The 15,987-nt window shown below is 34.9% G+C and overlaps 1 protein-coding gene across 3 annotated transcripts in view; it reads left to right on the top strand.

Annotated features, from left to right (window-relative positions):
* GUCY2C (guanylate cyclase 2C) overlaps window positions 1-15,987 on the top strand; it is a 141,473-nt gene that overhangs the window by 31,306 nt on the left and 94,180 nt on the right. For all 3 annotated transcript variants that reach the window (XM_043564729.1, XM_043564727.1, XM_043564728.1), the window contains exons 2-4: window positions 4,144-4,286; window positions 11,669-11,760; window positions 14,040-14,201. The gene's annotated coding sequence lies outside the window, so the exon portion shown is untranslated. The remainder of the gene's footprint in view (window positions 1-4,143; window positions 4,287-11,668; window positions 11,761-14,039; window positions 14,202-15,987) is intronic.

Raw genomic sequence — 15,987 nt, 5'->3', positions numbered from 1 at the left:
ATAGATAAGATTTTATTCTTGAAATTCATCTTAAATTAAAACAGAGAACTTAAACATTTATGGGCTTTGCAAAAATAAAAACAAATACAAATTTTAGAGTATTCATAGAAATAAATTTCGTCAAGTTACATTTAAAATCAGTTCCTATATGTTTTATTTTACTAATATAGGTACTTTCTCTGAAATATTATTGAACTCTTGTATTTAAGAGACTGTCCTAGTAACAGAGGCTATAAAGCTGAATAAAGCATTCTTTTCTCTAGATTTCAGTTAATGACAAAAAGCTAATGTGTAAAAAATTAAAGAATATAAAAAACTTGAGAACTGTCATAGTGGTATACAGCAGAAAGATTTGGCAACAACTGTGTCTGATAATATCAGTTACTGACTTTTTCAGAGAAGTTAAAAAATGTGTGCTTGGCTTGAAAGCAGCTTAAACTTTCAAGGACTAAATGAGTAATGGTTATGCAGTCTGGAAACTCGTAAACAAGATTAAAAGTGCAGAAAGTTTCTAAGTAATTATTTGACTATGAATTGGTTCTTTTGCAGTGTAGTCTTTTTTTTTTTTTAATTTTTTTTTCAACGTTTATTTATTTTTGGGACAGAGAGAGACAGAGCATGAACGGGGGAGGGGCAGAGAGAGAGGGAGACAAGAATCGGAAACAGGCTCCAGGCTCTGAGCCATTAGCCCAGAGCCCGACGTGGGGCTCGAACTCCCGGACCGCGAGATCGTGACCTGGCTGAAGTCGGACGCTTAGCCGACTGCGCCACCCAGGCGCCCCGTGCAGTGTAGTCTTTATAAATCTATAAATAAGGGAAAAAAGGATTAGGGACGAATAGAATTTTCTTCAAAATACTTGACAGCCCATGAACTGGCTGGAAAAATACAACCAATAACTATTTTAAAAGAGTGTTCTGGGGGCGCCTGGGTGGCTCAATTGGTTGAGTGACTGACTCCTTATTTCAACTCAGATCATGATCCCAGGGTTGTGGGATTGAGTCCCTCGTCAGGATCCACACTGAGCATGGAACCTTGCTTGGGATTCCTCTCTCTCTCCTTCTGCCCCTAGCCCCCTCTCAAAATAAATAAACACTTAAAAAAAGAAAAAAAGTAAAAATTTAAAAAAGAGTGTTCTGAATTGAACCATATTTTTGACAGATGGTCTGGGAATATTTCTGTGTGCCTAATGAGTAAATTGAAATAAAATAAAAAAATAATACTTGAAATGGCGGAGGAAACACAATTATTAATTAACATTGTCAAAGAGCATAAACAAATAATCCAGGCCAAAATAATCATTTAAGAATTATCCATGGTGACAATGCAGTTTTATGTTCAGGTGTCAACCATTTCTTTCCTGAGCCCTGGGGAAACAGAGGCTTTCAACTGTGGAGGAAAGAAAGGAGGATACGTGAATGTGATTATTAACGGGAGAACAGGGCTTCTGTTGTTTTGTGAAGTGCAAAACAACCAATGGGTCACAGGACGGCAGAATATGCTGGAAGCCCTTTGGAACTCAATTCTGAGAATGCCATTTCTTTCCCCTCAGGGAGCCCTGAAGAACAAGGAAATTACTTTGGTCAGTATGCCTCTGTGTGTGTCTGTAAATATTTTCGGCTTATTCCAGTCGCTGAAGCAATTGAGGTTTACCACAATGCTATTTAGGAGGTTTAATTTGAATTTGATATTGTAGGGAATTATTTTATGTAGGCTTCTATTTCGAGAGTATGCGTTTGACCTTCGCTCAGCTGTGCTTTTTTTGTTACACGAGAACATGGGGCATAAGTGTCCAGAACATTAAATTTTATGTTTTTTAAAATTTAGAATTGAATGGGAATATATTGTAGAAATTTGTTTTGAATGAGATTAAGATGTAGAAATGGCAGAATGGTTTCACTTTAAATAAATCAAATAAGAACAGGATGGGCTAGGTTTAACGTCTCCCCGGTTTTCATGGGATGTGTTAGACTGTGATAGAGTGAACTCTTGATTATGCAATTGTACCAAATTCGTGCTACATCCTATAGGATGACATTCCATGTCTCTTCTTCCCACACCCAGTTCTTTCAAAATTGAAATCAGCCACCCAGGTCAGCACCAACAGTCCCTTGGGATCCCCCTAAGAAAGCAGGGGATGGGTCTCCAGAAACTGATTTGGTCAAGAACTGTTTTTAATCACTATGGAAGATGGACTCCAGGTGGATCTGGGATCCACCAAAACTGGAGGTGGTAATGATTACCACCTTAAGGGACTACTATCATGGGGCACTCAATGGAGCCATGAATTCTAGTTGAAGAATTTGGTACCAAATGGTACCTAAAATTTCAGGTTTGGACTTCAACTTCATTCTTTTTTTTTTTTTTTTTTTCAACGTTTTTATTTTTGGGACAGAGAGAGACAGAGCATGAACGGGAGAGGGGCAGAGAGAGAGGGAGACACAGAATCGGAAACAGGCTCCAGGCTCTGAGCCATCAGCCCAGAGCCCGACGCGGGGCTCGAACTCACGGACCGCGAGATCATGACCTGGCTGAAGTCTGACGCTTAACCGACTGTGCCACCCAGGCGCCCCTGAACTTCATTCTTAAGATATATCTTAAGTAGAAAAAGATTTATGGTTTTCTTATGAAATTACATGAATTTTGAGTGTTTCCAGTAATTATAATTTACTCATATTTTTGTTACATTTAAATCCTGTTTTGTAACTTACCCTTCCATTCAAACCAATATTAGTAATTTCCTCAAAAGACATGATTTAGCATTTGGGTGTAATTAACAATGTGCAAGTATGGAAATACTATACTATACTATACTACACACACACACACACACACACACACACACACACACACATATACACCTACACACAGTATATATAAGAATTACAATAGCACTAAGTCCAAAGTATACTCGGAAGAAAGTAGCTAGCCACTTTTTTCTGAAACTGGCAGCTTAGGAGGCATAAAAATATGTAATTGATGTTGAAACAACTGAAAGTTCAAGAGTTAGATGAATGGTAGGTATCATTTTAGAAAATCATAAATAAAGCGGAAAATAGTGAAAGCATCTTGTTTGTGATTATGAGTGTAGCTTTGTACAGCAGAGGATTTACAGTTTTGGAAGCAAGAAAGAATATCAGCAATGAGCTTACCCGTCTTGGAAAAATCTGTGATAGACTGAGGGCCTCTGTGAAAGACAAATCAATAATTATATTTGAAGACAGCCTATTGAATTGATTCATATTATTGATAGCAAGTCTGAATAGTTTCTCTGTTGCCCATGAATGGAAACAAATTAAGAAAGATATTGATAGAAGCAAGAGAAGACAATCATTATTTCACACAAATCCAGAAGCCTAAATCAAAATGTGGTCATAGCCATTATGGATGAAGATAATACGATTTTCCTTTCAGGTATGACCATTTTTGCCTCAGTCCTGAGAGAACAATGAGTGAGCAACATGTAACTCTGACCATTCAGGGGAAAGGAAAGCTTTTGACTTTTTGTGAAGTGCAAGTCATTGGGCCAGGGCTAGTAGAAGAAGGTACTGGAAGCTTTTTGATTCCCAGATCTGAAGATCCCCAGTTTCTTCCCAATGGAGAAGAAAGTTCTATTGGTTTCTATGCTTTCTTCCTCTGAAACATTTTCAATTTCATTATTTTTCAAAACAATTGAGATTCAACACAATATCACTTGAACTTTATTTTGTAAAATGTGTTATTTTTTATATACTGCTATACCTTTGTGGCCACTATATTCCTCCTCTTTTATTTCTCCCTTTTTGAACTTCACATCCATTTAGAAGTCTCTTAAACCTACAAAACATTATATTTGTCCTGATCTTTAAAAAATTTGGAAACTTTGTTCCACATACGGGGCTGAAGTGCCTAAGAGTAATGAACTGCAGCAGAGTGTTTCATTTGTCTCCTTGATTGGTTCTCTGCAAAAGAGAAAATAAAGTAGGAAGATAGATGGGCCCCATATTCAGGGAGCTCAGTGAGAATCTGTTGGGTCCAGGTAACTATTTTACCTGTTATTCATGGTATATATCAGAGTGTATTGGCATCAACACTGGGTTGCATAAGAATAATGAGTTCATGATACACCTAGATGGTATTCTCACATTGCTTGTCTTTTTTCTCAGATTCAGTCCTATCAAAATGGAAGCCAGCCACTCAGTCCAGCACCACAAGATCTTTGGGAACCCAAGAAAGCAGTGGATGGCTCTCCAGCAAGTAACTTTGACAAGGGCTCCTATATTCAAATGTGACTGGAGGCTGACCCCTGGTAGGTGGTAGGTCTGGGATCTACAGAGACAGGAAAACAGTGTGATTATCAACCTAAGGGACTGCTGTCAGGAGGAGACTAATAAAGCCATTACTGATTGGAGACTCACCTGGTAACTGGGAGAAGTTAAATCTTAGGTATTTAAGGAAACTTATTTTTCAAAAATGATTGAATCAATATTTTGGAGGGTCACTGACCTAATGAAAAATTTTTTTGTTAAACTTTATTTTTAAAGTAAGCAATAGTAGAATATTTCTACTCGTATGTTTAAATGCTACTTTCTTCTTTAATATTGTAGTCACTGGTTGAGTTAAAGCATTTTTTCAGTCACTCATATACAAAATATTATTTTGCCTACTATGTTTATGTAATGTTTTTTGTTTGGAAAATTTAATACATGATCATGTTAAAAAAATTTTTATAAAAAGATATAGTAAGTGGCCCTTCCACCCAGATCTCTTGGTAGCTCATCACAAATCAGCTACTTTTAATAGATTTTTGTTAAACAAGATTTATTGAGATAGAACTGAACTGTAACACTATGTAAGTTTAACATGTACAGTGTGATTATTTGGTACATGTATACATTGTAAAATGATTACCACAAAGGGGCACCTGGGTGGCTCAGTTTGGCTAAGCATCCAACTTTGGCTCAGGTCATGATCTCACAGTTCGTGAGTTCGAGCACCCCATCAGGCTGTCCGCTCAGCACAGAACCCATTTTGGATCCTCCATCCCTGTCTCTCTCTGCCCTTCCCCCATTCACATTCTCTCACTCTCTCTCTCTCTCTCTCTCTCTCTTTCTCTCTGTCTCTCAAAAATAAATAAAACATTTAAAAATAAAACAAAATAGATAAAATTATTACCACAAAAAATTACTTAATACATCCATCACCTCTCATAATTACCTTTTTTTTAAATAGTGAGAACATTTAAGTTATATTCTCTTAGCAACTTTCAAGTCTATAATACAGTATCGAGAACTATAATCATGCTGTGCACTAGATCCCCATATCTTATCATCTAAAACTAGAAGATTATACCCTTTGACCAACATCTCCCCATTTCTCTGACACCCAGCCTTTGGCAACCTCCATTCTACTCTGTATTTTTATGAGTTTGGCTTTTTTAGGTTCTACATATAAATGAGGTGAAACAGTATTTGTCTTTCTCTCCCTGACTTATTTCATTCTGCATCATTTCCTCAGTATCCATCCATGTGTCAAAAATAGCAGGATTTCCTTGTTTTTATGGCTGAATAATATTCCATTGCAGGTATTTTCCTTACCCATTCATTCATCAGTGGCAGCTTAGGTTGTTTCCATGTTTTGAGTATTGTGAATAATGCTACAGTGAACATGGGAGTGTAGATGTTTCTTTGAGATAGTGATTTCATGTTCTTTGGATGCATACCCAGAAATAGGATTGCTGAATAACATATATCAAGAGGTTAGCTAGTCTACTCCATAATATTGCTGCCTGGGCATCCATCTTGTTTGGCCAGGCAGACTGCACAGGCCTTAAAATGACATTAGTTCCTCATGCAAGTTTCTGCCTCAGATAGCAGCAGGCAGTCGTAAGTAAATGTAAGTTCCTATGGTGACTTTCCTCAATGGCCTTGTGATAAAAATCTCCCCTCTTCCTGGGGCCTTTCCTTTATGTGCTCCTTAGATAAAACCCCTGCAAAGCTAACCAAAACCCTACTCTTGTGGTTTGAATCGACCAATCTGGCCTTAGACCAGGATCTTTCTGTAAGCAAGTGCCCTAGGTTCTGCCACTCTCTGCCTACACCAGGCCTTGACTTCCCATGTGGCCCCTCGAGGCATGCTGTGTACTTTCCCTGAAACCTGTGAGTAGTAAAGTATTCTGTTTTAATTCTCTGTGGTCTTTTGTGGAACCATAGCTCACCATCTGACATCTCAGGGCTGTACTTAACAGACGTCAATTTAATAAAGTCACAATAATATGGTAATTCTATTTTGAATATTTTAAAGAACTTCCATGCTGTTTTCTATGTGGCTTCCCCAATTTATATTCCAACCAACAGAGCACAAGTATGCCCTTTTCTCCACATCCTCGCCAACCCTTGTTATCTCTTGTTTTTTTGATACTAGCCATTCTAACAGGCATAAGGTGGTATCTCATGGTTTTGATCTTCATTTCCCTGATGGTTAGTGATGTTCAACATCTTCTCATGTACCTGTTAGACATTTGGATATCTTCTTTAGAAAAATGTCTTTTCAGGTTCCCCCCGTTTTATAAATGGATTATTTGGGGTTTTATTTTTTTGCTATTAAGCTGTAAGAGTTATTTATGTATTTTGGATACCAGTCCCTTATCAGATAACTTTTTTGTAAATATTTTCATTCTATAGATGGCCTTTTCATTTTCTTTCTTGATTGACTGATTTTATTTTATTTTTTTCTGTGTAGAAGCTTTGTAGCTTGATGTTTATTTTGCTTTTGTCACTTGTGGTTTTGGTGTCACATCCAAAAATCATTGCCAAGACCAATGTCAAGGAGCCTTTTCTCTCCGTTTTATTCTGTAAGTTTTACATTATCAGGTCTTACATTAAAGTCTTTAATCCATCTTAATTTTTGTGTGTGGTGCGAGATAGGGGTCAAGTTCGTTATTTTTCCTGTGAATATCCAGTTTTCCCAGCACCATTTATTGAAGAGACTAATCTTTCTCCATCAAGTATTCTTGATTCCCTTTTCAAATATTGGTTGATCATACATGTATCAAATCTGTGCTCTTAGTTCTGTTTGTTTGGCCAATGTATTGGTTTTTATTCCAGTACCATACTGTTTGGATTACTATAGCTTTGTGATATAGTTTGAAATCAGGAAGTGTGATACCTCCTGCTTTTGCTATTTGAGGTCTTTTGTTGTTCTATACAAATTTTGGGATATATATATTTTTTTTTCTATGTGAAAAAGTGCCATTGGAATTTTGATTGCATTGAATCTATAGAAGATTTGGGGTAGAATGCATATTTTAACAATATTAATTCTTTTGATCCAACAAAACGATATCTTTCCATTTGCATCATTTTTTAATTTCTTTCATCAGTGTTTTATAGTTTTAAGGGTATAGATCTTTTGCTTCCTTGATTAAATTTATTCCTAAGTATTTTATTGTTTTTGATGCCACTATAAATAGGATTATATTCTTTATATCCCTTTTTTTTTTTTTATTCTTTATATCCTTTGCAGATAGTTTGTTGTTAGTGCACGGACATGCAACTGGTTTCTGTATGTTGATTTTGTGCCCTGCAACTTTCCTGAATTTGTTTATTAGTTCTAACAGTTTTTTGGTGGAGCCTTTAGGAGTTTCTTTATATAAGATCATATCATCTGCAAACTGAAAGAATATTACTTTGTTTCCTTTCCAGTTTGGATGTCTTTTATTCCTGTTTCTTACCTAATTGCTCTAGCTAGAAATTCCGGTACTATGTTGAAAAAAATTGGTGAAAGTGGGCACCCTTGTCTTGTTCCTGATCTTAGAAGTAGAGCTTTCAGCTTTCACCATGGTATGATGTTAGCCATAAGCTTGTCATATATGGCCTTTATCATGTTGGGGTCTGTTTATACCAAATTTGTTGAGAGTTTTAACCATGAAAAGATGTTGAATTTTGTCAAATGCTTTTTCTGCATCTGTTGAGATGATCCTAAGGTGACTTTTTATTTTTCATTCTATTAATGTGGTATATTACATTTATTGATTTGCATGTATTGAACCATACTTGCATGCGAGGGATAAATCTCACTTGATCATGGTGTATGATTCATTTAATGTACTGTTGGTTTGTTAGTGTTTTGTTGAAAATTTTTGCCTCTGGATTCACCAGGAATATTAGCCTTCAGTTTTCTTTTCTTGTAGTGCCCTTATCTGGCTTTGGTGTCAGGGTAATGCTGACTTTGTGAGTCTGGGAGTGTTCCCTCCTCTTCGATTTTCTGGAAGAGTGTGACGATTGGTATTAGTACTTCACGTGTTTCATAGAATTCACCAGTGAAATCATCTGATCGGGGCTTTTCTTTCTTGGGAGGTTTATGGCTACTGATTTAATCTCCTTACTTGTTCTTGGTCTGTTCAGATTTTCTATTTCTTCCTGATTCAGTCTTGCTAGGTTGTATGTTTCCAGTAATTTATCCTTTTCTTCAAGGTTATCCAATCTGTTGGTGTATAATGTTCATAATGGTCTCTTACAATCTTTTGTATTTCTGCAGTATCAGTTGTAATACCTCCTCTCTCTAATTTTAATTCATTTTTTTCTTTTCTTATTTAGCTTAGCTAAAATTGTCAATTCTATTTTTCTTTTCAAAAAACCAACTCTTACTTTCAATGATCTTTTCTATTTTTTAATCTTTGTTATTCCCTTCCTTCTGCTAAATTTGGATTTAGTTTCTTTTTCTTTTCCTAGTTTCTAGAGGTGTAAAGTTAGTTTGTTGATTTGGGATCTTTCTTTTTTAAAAATAGGCATTTACTGCTATAAACTTCACCCTTTTATCAGCTTTTGCTGTATCTATAAGTTTTGGTATTTCCACTTTCATTTGTGTTTCCACTTTCATTTGATTCAAGATATTTATGATTTTCCTTTTGATTTCTTCTTTGGCCCATAGGTTGCTTAGGAATGAGCAACTTACACTATTTATGAGTTTTCCAGTTTTCTTTCTGTTATTTATTTCTAGTTCCATACTATTGTGGTTCAAGAAGATACTTGGAATGGCTTGAATCTTTAAATTTGCTAAGACCTGTTTTCTGACATAACATCATCTATCCTGGAGAATGCTGTTGGATGGAATCTTCTATATTTATCCGTTAGATTCATTTGGTCTAAAGTATAGTTCAAGTCCAATGTCTCCTTATTGATTTTCTTCCTGGATGATCTGTTCATTATTGAAGGTGGGGTATTGAAGTCCCCTACTATTACTGTGTTGTTGGCTACTTCTCCCTTCAAATCTGTTGGCATTTGCTTAATATATTTAGGCGTTCCAATGTTGTATGCATATGTGTTTACAGTTGTCAAGTCCCCTTCTGAATTGACCCCTTTATCATTATACAGTGACCTTTTTCTCTTGTTTGAGTTTTTGACCTAAAGTCTATTTTGTCTAATAGAAGTATAGCTATCTCTTTTCTCTTTTATTTGGAATATTTATATGGAATATTTTTTCCATCCCTTCACTTTGAGTCTGTGTGTTTTTAAAGCTGAAGTGAGTCTCTTATAGGCAGAATATAGTTGGCCTTTTTTTTTTTGTCATTGTAATCTTTTTAGCCACTCTTTGGATTAGAGAAACCAGTTCATTTACATTTAAAGTAATTATCAATTTGTAAGGACTTACTAGTGACATCTTATTAGTTTTCCGGTTCCTTTGTTTCGTTTTCTTCTCTTCTTGTCGTTCTTTGTGAATTGATGATTTTCTGTAGCAATATGCTTTGATTACCTTCTCTTTATCTTTTGTACCTACTGTAGGTTTTTGCTTTGTGATTCATAGGGTTTACATACCATTTTAACATCATAACATAACATAGATATAGTAGTCTATTTTAAGCAAATAATGATGTAACTTTGATTACTTACAAAAATTATTCTCTTTTACTTCTCCCTTCATATTTTATGTTTTTGTTGTCACAACGTATATTTCTTTAATTTTTTTTATGTTTATTTATTTTTGAGACACAGAGAGAGACAGAGTGTGAGCAGGGGAGGGGTGGAGAGGGAGACACAGAATCAGAAGCAGGCTCCAGGCTCCCAGCTGTCATCACGGAGCCTGACATGGGACTCGAACCCACAAACTGTGAGATCATGACCTGAGCCAAAGTCGGACACTTAGCTGACTGAACCACCCAAGCACCCACAACTTACATTATTTTATATTGTGTGTCCATTAACAAATTATTGCAGCTATAGTTATTTTTAATACTTTTGTTTTTTGATCTTCATACTAAAGTTAAGTGATTAACATACTATTATATTACAGTATTAAAATATTCTAAATTTAATGTTATACTTACCTTTACCAATGTATTTTATATTTCAGCTTTAAGGACTGCTTTCAGTATTTCTTGTAAGGCTGGTCTAGTGATCATAAATTCTCCCGTTTTGTGTGTATCTCAAGAGTCTTTATCTCTCCTTCATTTTTGAAGGACAACTTTGCTATGTAAACTATTCTTGTTTGGCAGGTTTTTTCTTTCAGCACTTTGATTATATCATCCCACTCTTTCCTGGCCTGAAAGGTTTCTGCTGAGAAATCCACTGAAAAGCCCTATGGTATTTCCCTTGTATGGTGAGAATTCTTTTCTCTAGCTGCTTTAAAAATTTTCTCTTTGTCTGAAGCTTAAATACTGGGAAGAAAACTAAAGCAAAATACATGTTACTTAAATCACCAATTGTTACTTAACAGTGTCTGAAATTACTAGTCTATGCAATTAGCCAGGTGATATGAATTAGAGACATAAAATTCTGCAAGGAAGAAGGCAAAGTAGCTTTTCAGATTATGTCATTGTAAATCTACAAAACCAAAGGAATCAAGTTAAAAATGACTAGGAAAAATAAGATCATTCAATATTGTGACTTGTTAAAAATTAAAATACAATAAGTAATATGTTGTTGGATATAAATAATAATCAATTGGAACATATAATGAAAGCATAAATAAGAGAAAAAATCCCATTTTCAACAGCAACAAATAATTTTAGTACTTGGGAGAAAACTAATACAAAATATATTGAACATGGATATTTTTAAATTAAATTTATGGAGGGACATCAACTCAAAACTATACCAACCTAGGACCTCTCAAATACTTGAATGATTTGAATGCTTTAAATGATGTACCTTGATCTTTTTCAAAAATATCTGATACTATAAACAAACAAATTATTATAGATTATTCTATACATTTAATACAATCCCCCCAAACTGCAGAAGGAAGTTTGTTAGGGGGTTTGGAATAAACCATATGTTTATTATTGAGTTTATTTTGTAAAAATTCATGCTACAAAATAACATCTGACATTTTGTAGAAATAATTTATGTATGTATAGAAAGATGTTGCGAAGTAACAAGTATCAGTGATTTTTTTTCGTAGTAAAATAACTTACCAAAGAAGTGAAGACAATGGACATCATTTATAAAATGCAGCTGGAGAAAAGTGAAGCTATCAATGCCAGAAAACCAATGCTGACTGTAAAATTGCCATAATAGTCATAATAACTGTTATGAATTCAGTCATTGCTTTCCAACTACCAGATAAGGAAAGAATAGAACATCTGATTTCAAAGTATTTTATTGACACTTCATTGATTTCTAATTTAATTTATGTGATTTCTTTGATCACACTAACAAAATCAAGCCTGGAATTAACTTTTTTTCTCTTCAGATATGCCATCATTAACTCTGTAGAACCTGGAAAATTAGAATCTGTTAGATGTGGGAGAATGAGAGGAAGATATGTGATTATCAACACTCCAGGTAAGAAACATATCCTCAACTTTGTGTGAGATGCAAGTCTTTGGTCCATGCCCAGTTTTGCCTATATCAAAAGCCACATGGGTCAGTGGGTGTTACATATATTTTCCTGATTAATAGGACATTTCATTTATTTTTTTAAGTTTATTTATTTTGGGGAGATAGAGAGATAGTGAGCAAGGGAGGGGCACAGAGAAGGAGACAGAATCCCAAGCAGGCTCCATGCCTTCAGTGCAGAGCCTGATACGGGGGCTTGAACTCATGAACCATGAAATCATGACCTGAGCTGAAACCAAGAGTCAGACGCTTAACCTATTGAGCCACCCAGGTGCCCCATGACATTTCATTATTTTTATTCAGTTATTTCATTATATCATGAAATACAGAAGGGAGGACAACATTCTTCATATTAAATAATATGGAAATTGAAATATCTAACGATGCTGCGACTCTGACCTCATAATCTTCCTCAGAGTATTGTTTCATTTCTCTTCACTGTCCATTTCCTCTGTTGTCTTATTTATTCAGTATTTTCTTTCTTGTTTTATATTTTCCACTTGTCGATTTATTTTTGTTAAAGATTATATGAACCTAGGACTTCTCATATTTGAGTGAAGGGAAAAATTTCTCATAGATTCCCTGTATTAGTTTATTTCCGTAGTTCATGCTGCTTAAATAAATGCCAACAAACAATGAGATATTTACTTTTTATGCTTATATTTCTTATTTAAAAACTATAAAGAAAAACCTAATTGATAAATTAATTACAAAAAAACTATAAAACATATTGTTAACAAAGTTTAGAGGGACTGGGAAGATGTTTTGCTGCAAATAAATCGCAAAGAGCAAAAAAAAAAGATATTTTACTTATGGTCGACTTGACTATTTGGCTTTACTTGGAACATTTTTTGAGTTGTTATCATCACCATTTTTATTTTCCTTTTTTAACTATACATATTTTGTTAAAGACTGACCCATTATTTTGGCAGATCAATTCACTTACTAGAACACTTCAAAATGATTTAAGATACCACTGACTAAAAATAATTTATTGTATACAATTATCCTACTTTGTCTAAGTAACTTGAATATTGATACAAAAGTAGGATCCATCTAATACATCTGCTTGCTAAGTAAATATACTGCCAAGTTTTTGAATATGGTATTGTTCCTTCAGGGGAAAAAAAATTCTTGGCATAATTAGAAAGGGAATTATGGGTAGAAAGTGGAAATAAGGGTAAATAGAAAAATACCTAAATATAAATATAAAAAATACCTGAAAGAATTTAACTATTAGTCATTTCTACTTTGAGAAGAGGGGTGGTATTTAGGAAGGGGTAAAAGTTTATTTTTATTTTTTCATCCATAGATGCTGTACTGAATAGCCATGAATTCATATATTAACTTTTAATATAAAATTAGTAAAATCAGAAAAAAATTAAGTTAACTCATTTTGTACTTCTGCATAGAAGACCACACTTCATTTTACAAACAAGATCTAAACCTCTCATTTAGTGATTGTCTTTCTTTATCTATTGAATTTCTTATCCCTAGAAGTCAAAATTATCTTAGGATTAAAAATACTCAGTGAACATACCTTTATAATGTAATAGATCTTTTCTTTGACTAAAATAATCTTTAATGTTAAGTCCATTTCTATAACACTATCGGTGGTTAATGATCAGAAAAATAAATATGTAAGGAAGGCAATAGAAATAAAGATCGCATAAAATACCACCTTTCTTTCCCTTGCTTATACTATAAATAGGAAAAATCAGAAGCAATGTAGAAAACCATTAAAATTGCCATTCGTCCCAAGCCATATTCTGACAACAGAATTCATTTAAAACTTGAAATCTAAATATGAATCATGGGAATCAATCCTCTTTTGCATGAAGCCATTTGTAGAGAATCAGGAGATGACTGGTAGTTTGAATTCATAATAATAGTAACAGTGGTACATTTTAGCCAGATCAATAGATATGAGGTATAGTTTATATATCAACTTTTCAAGAAATGGAAATATTTTTCCCCATTACTTCCCCTTAAAAAAAAGTCACTTCCCATTCTGCCAGCAGTACATTGCACTTTTCTTTTGGCTGTACTTTGGCATTTAAGGCATTTGGCAGTACATTGGCACTTTGGCTGTACTTTGGCATTTAAGGTCCAATGCTATCTCGGGGGAAACATCTACCCAACAATCTCTGTGATCCTTTGATATATCCTGACAAGCTATTGATGGATCTTTCATGAGTGACTTTGATAAAATCCCTTGTATTCAGACCCGAAAAGAGACTGAACCCTGGTGGATCACGGATCTGGGTACCCCTTGGGCTGTGGCCATTGTGTCATCCACCAACTGAGAAGAATGGGTCATGAAGAGAGAAAAGGAGCTGTTGTTCGGCCTGACACTCACCTGCTTACAGTGGCAAAACAAATTCCAGGTAAAGATCGAAACTTTAAGCTTCAAAAATAACAACTAAATAACTCAGTAAGTGTTTATATCGGTTTATGCCCATGCAGCAGTAGTTCTTTTCTCTCATTGTAGTTTGGAGAATCAACTGTAGACAAAGATATCTGTATCATCTAGGTATATGGAAACAGATACGCTATTCTCAAATGAACATTTAATGTATTTAAGTTGATCTTTCAATTTGCTAAAAGGGAACCCTTCCTTGAGGAAAAAGAATGAAATTAACATGAGCATTTCATAAGATTTACCGGTAATTCGATTGAAATAATTAATTAATTCGGCCAAAATAATCCAAGCAGTTGATACCATATAATTAAATACTATAACTTTTTCTAGAATGAAAACATAAATATGTAGTACCAGCTCTAGATGTAAGCTAGGTATGTCAACTCTATTTAACCATAAAATTTACCTTTTCATGTATCTTAGGCTCGAGTAATGTGAGGAATGTAGATAATCCCATTTGTATCCATAAGGCAGGTGGTTTCCTGGAAAATTGATACTGGAACCTAGATTCTTATAGTAGTGATACAGTGAGTCTTTTTCTTTGTTTTTGCAGCATAGAAGAGACAGATTAGCAATCTTGACAATATAACTTTTACACAGATGAAGTGAAAGATATGCAGGAAGCATAGAGGCAGTGAAAGAGGCAATAACAGTCTCAATTTGCAAAGCAGCGACATAAGAATTTCTTTTTCCTATTTGATTTGCTACCATACACTCATATTACTTTGTTAACTTTTTAAAAAAGATCCACTTGGAGAAACATAACAATTCATGATTTAAATGAGAGTGATGTAGTAATTACCCAGAAGTATATAAAATTTCCCTTTTATTGTTATCTGTGAACTATTTACAATGAATTTTAATTTCCTCTGGTCACTAATTATCTGCATATTTAATATTTCAGAAGTATCTCCAGTACTGCCTCATAGGGTAGATACAACCCAGTCCAACACCTTGAATCTGTCTAGATCTTTTCAAAAAGCCATCGTCTTTGGTAAAGTTATATATATTCTGACCTATTAAGAGACTAATTTCCTGTTCAATGGTAGATTTGGCCTTTCCAGCAAAATTTGTTACTCAGCAAACAAAGAGATTGTTGCCAGGAAGAAATAAATGAAGCAATCTATGATTCTAGCTGGAGATTAATTTTTTTAATGTTTATTTATTTTTGAGAGAGAGACAGACAGAGCGTGAGCAGGAGAGGGGCAGAGAGAGACGGAGACACAGAATCTGAAGCAGGCTCCAGGCTCTGAGCTGTCAGCACAGAGCCTGATGCAGGGCTTGAACTCACGAACCGCAAGGTCGTGACCTGAGCCAGAGTCAGACGCTTGACCGACTGAGCCACCCAGGTGCCCCAAGTCGGAGATTAATGTGAATATTGTGCCACATTAAATCCCAGGTATGAATCCAAGTTTTGAATTCTAGAAGGACCATATGTTTATCTTTTTTTGTTTTCACTGATTTGGAGATACGATGTATATTCAAGAATTAGAATATAATGAAATTAGAAGAGCTGCATCAACGTGATTCTGTCCCAGGGTCAAATAACTTCACAGCTTAGCACCTTCAGTGACTCCAGATCCTCTGAAAGAGCCATAGATGAATCTATGAAGTCTCTTGCATTCAAACAGAATTGGAGGATGACCCATGTCAGATGGTAGATTTGGGCTCACTATATGTTGTCAACTGTATTTCAGTCATTGACAGCGCAGACTTTTGCCATGAAAATCTGTAAGGGGCTATAATTCTGG

This window comes from Prionailurus bengalensis, chromosome B4, assembly GCF_016509475.1.
Source record: "Prionailurus bengalensis isolate Pbe53 chromosome B4, Fcat_Pben_1.1_paternal_pri, whole genome shotgun sequence".
In the NCBI taxonomy this organism is placed as follows: Eukaryota; Metazoa; Chordata; class Mammalia; order Carnivora; family Felidae; genus Prionailurus; species Prionailurus bengalensis.
Note: the sequence above shows the minus strand (reverse complement) of the source record. Positions and strands in the feature narration are given on the sequence as shown.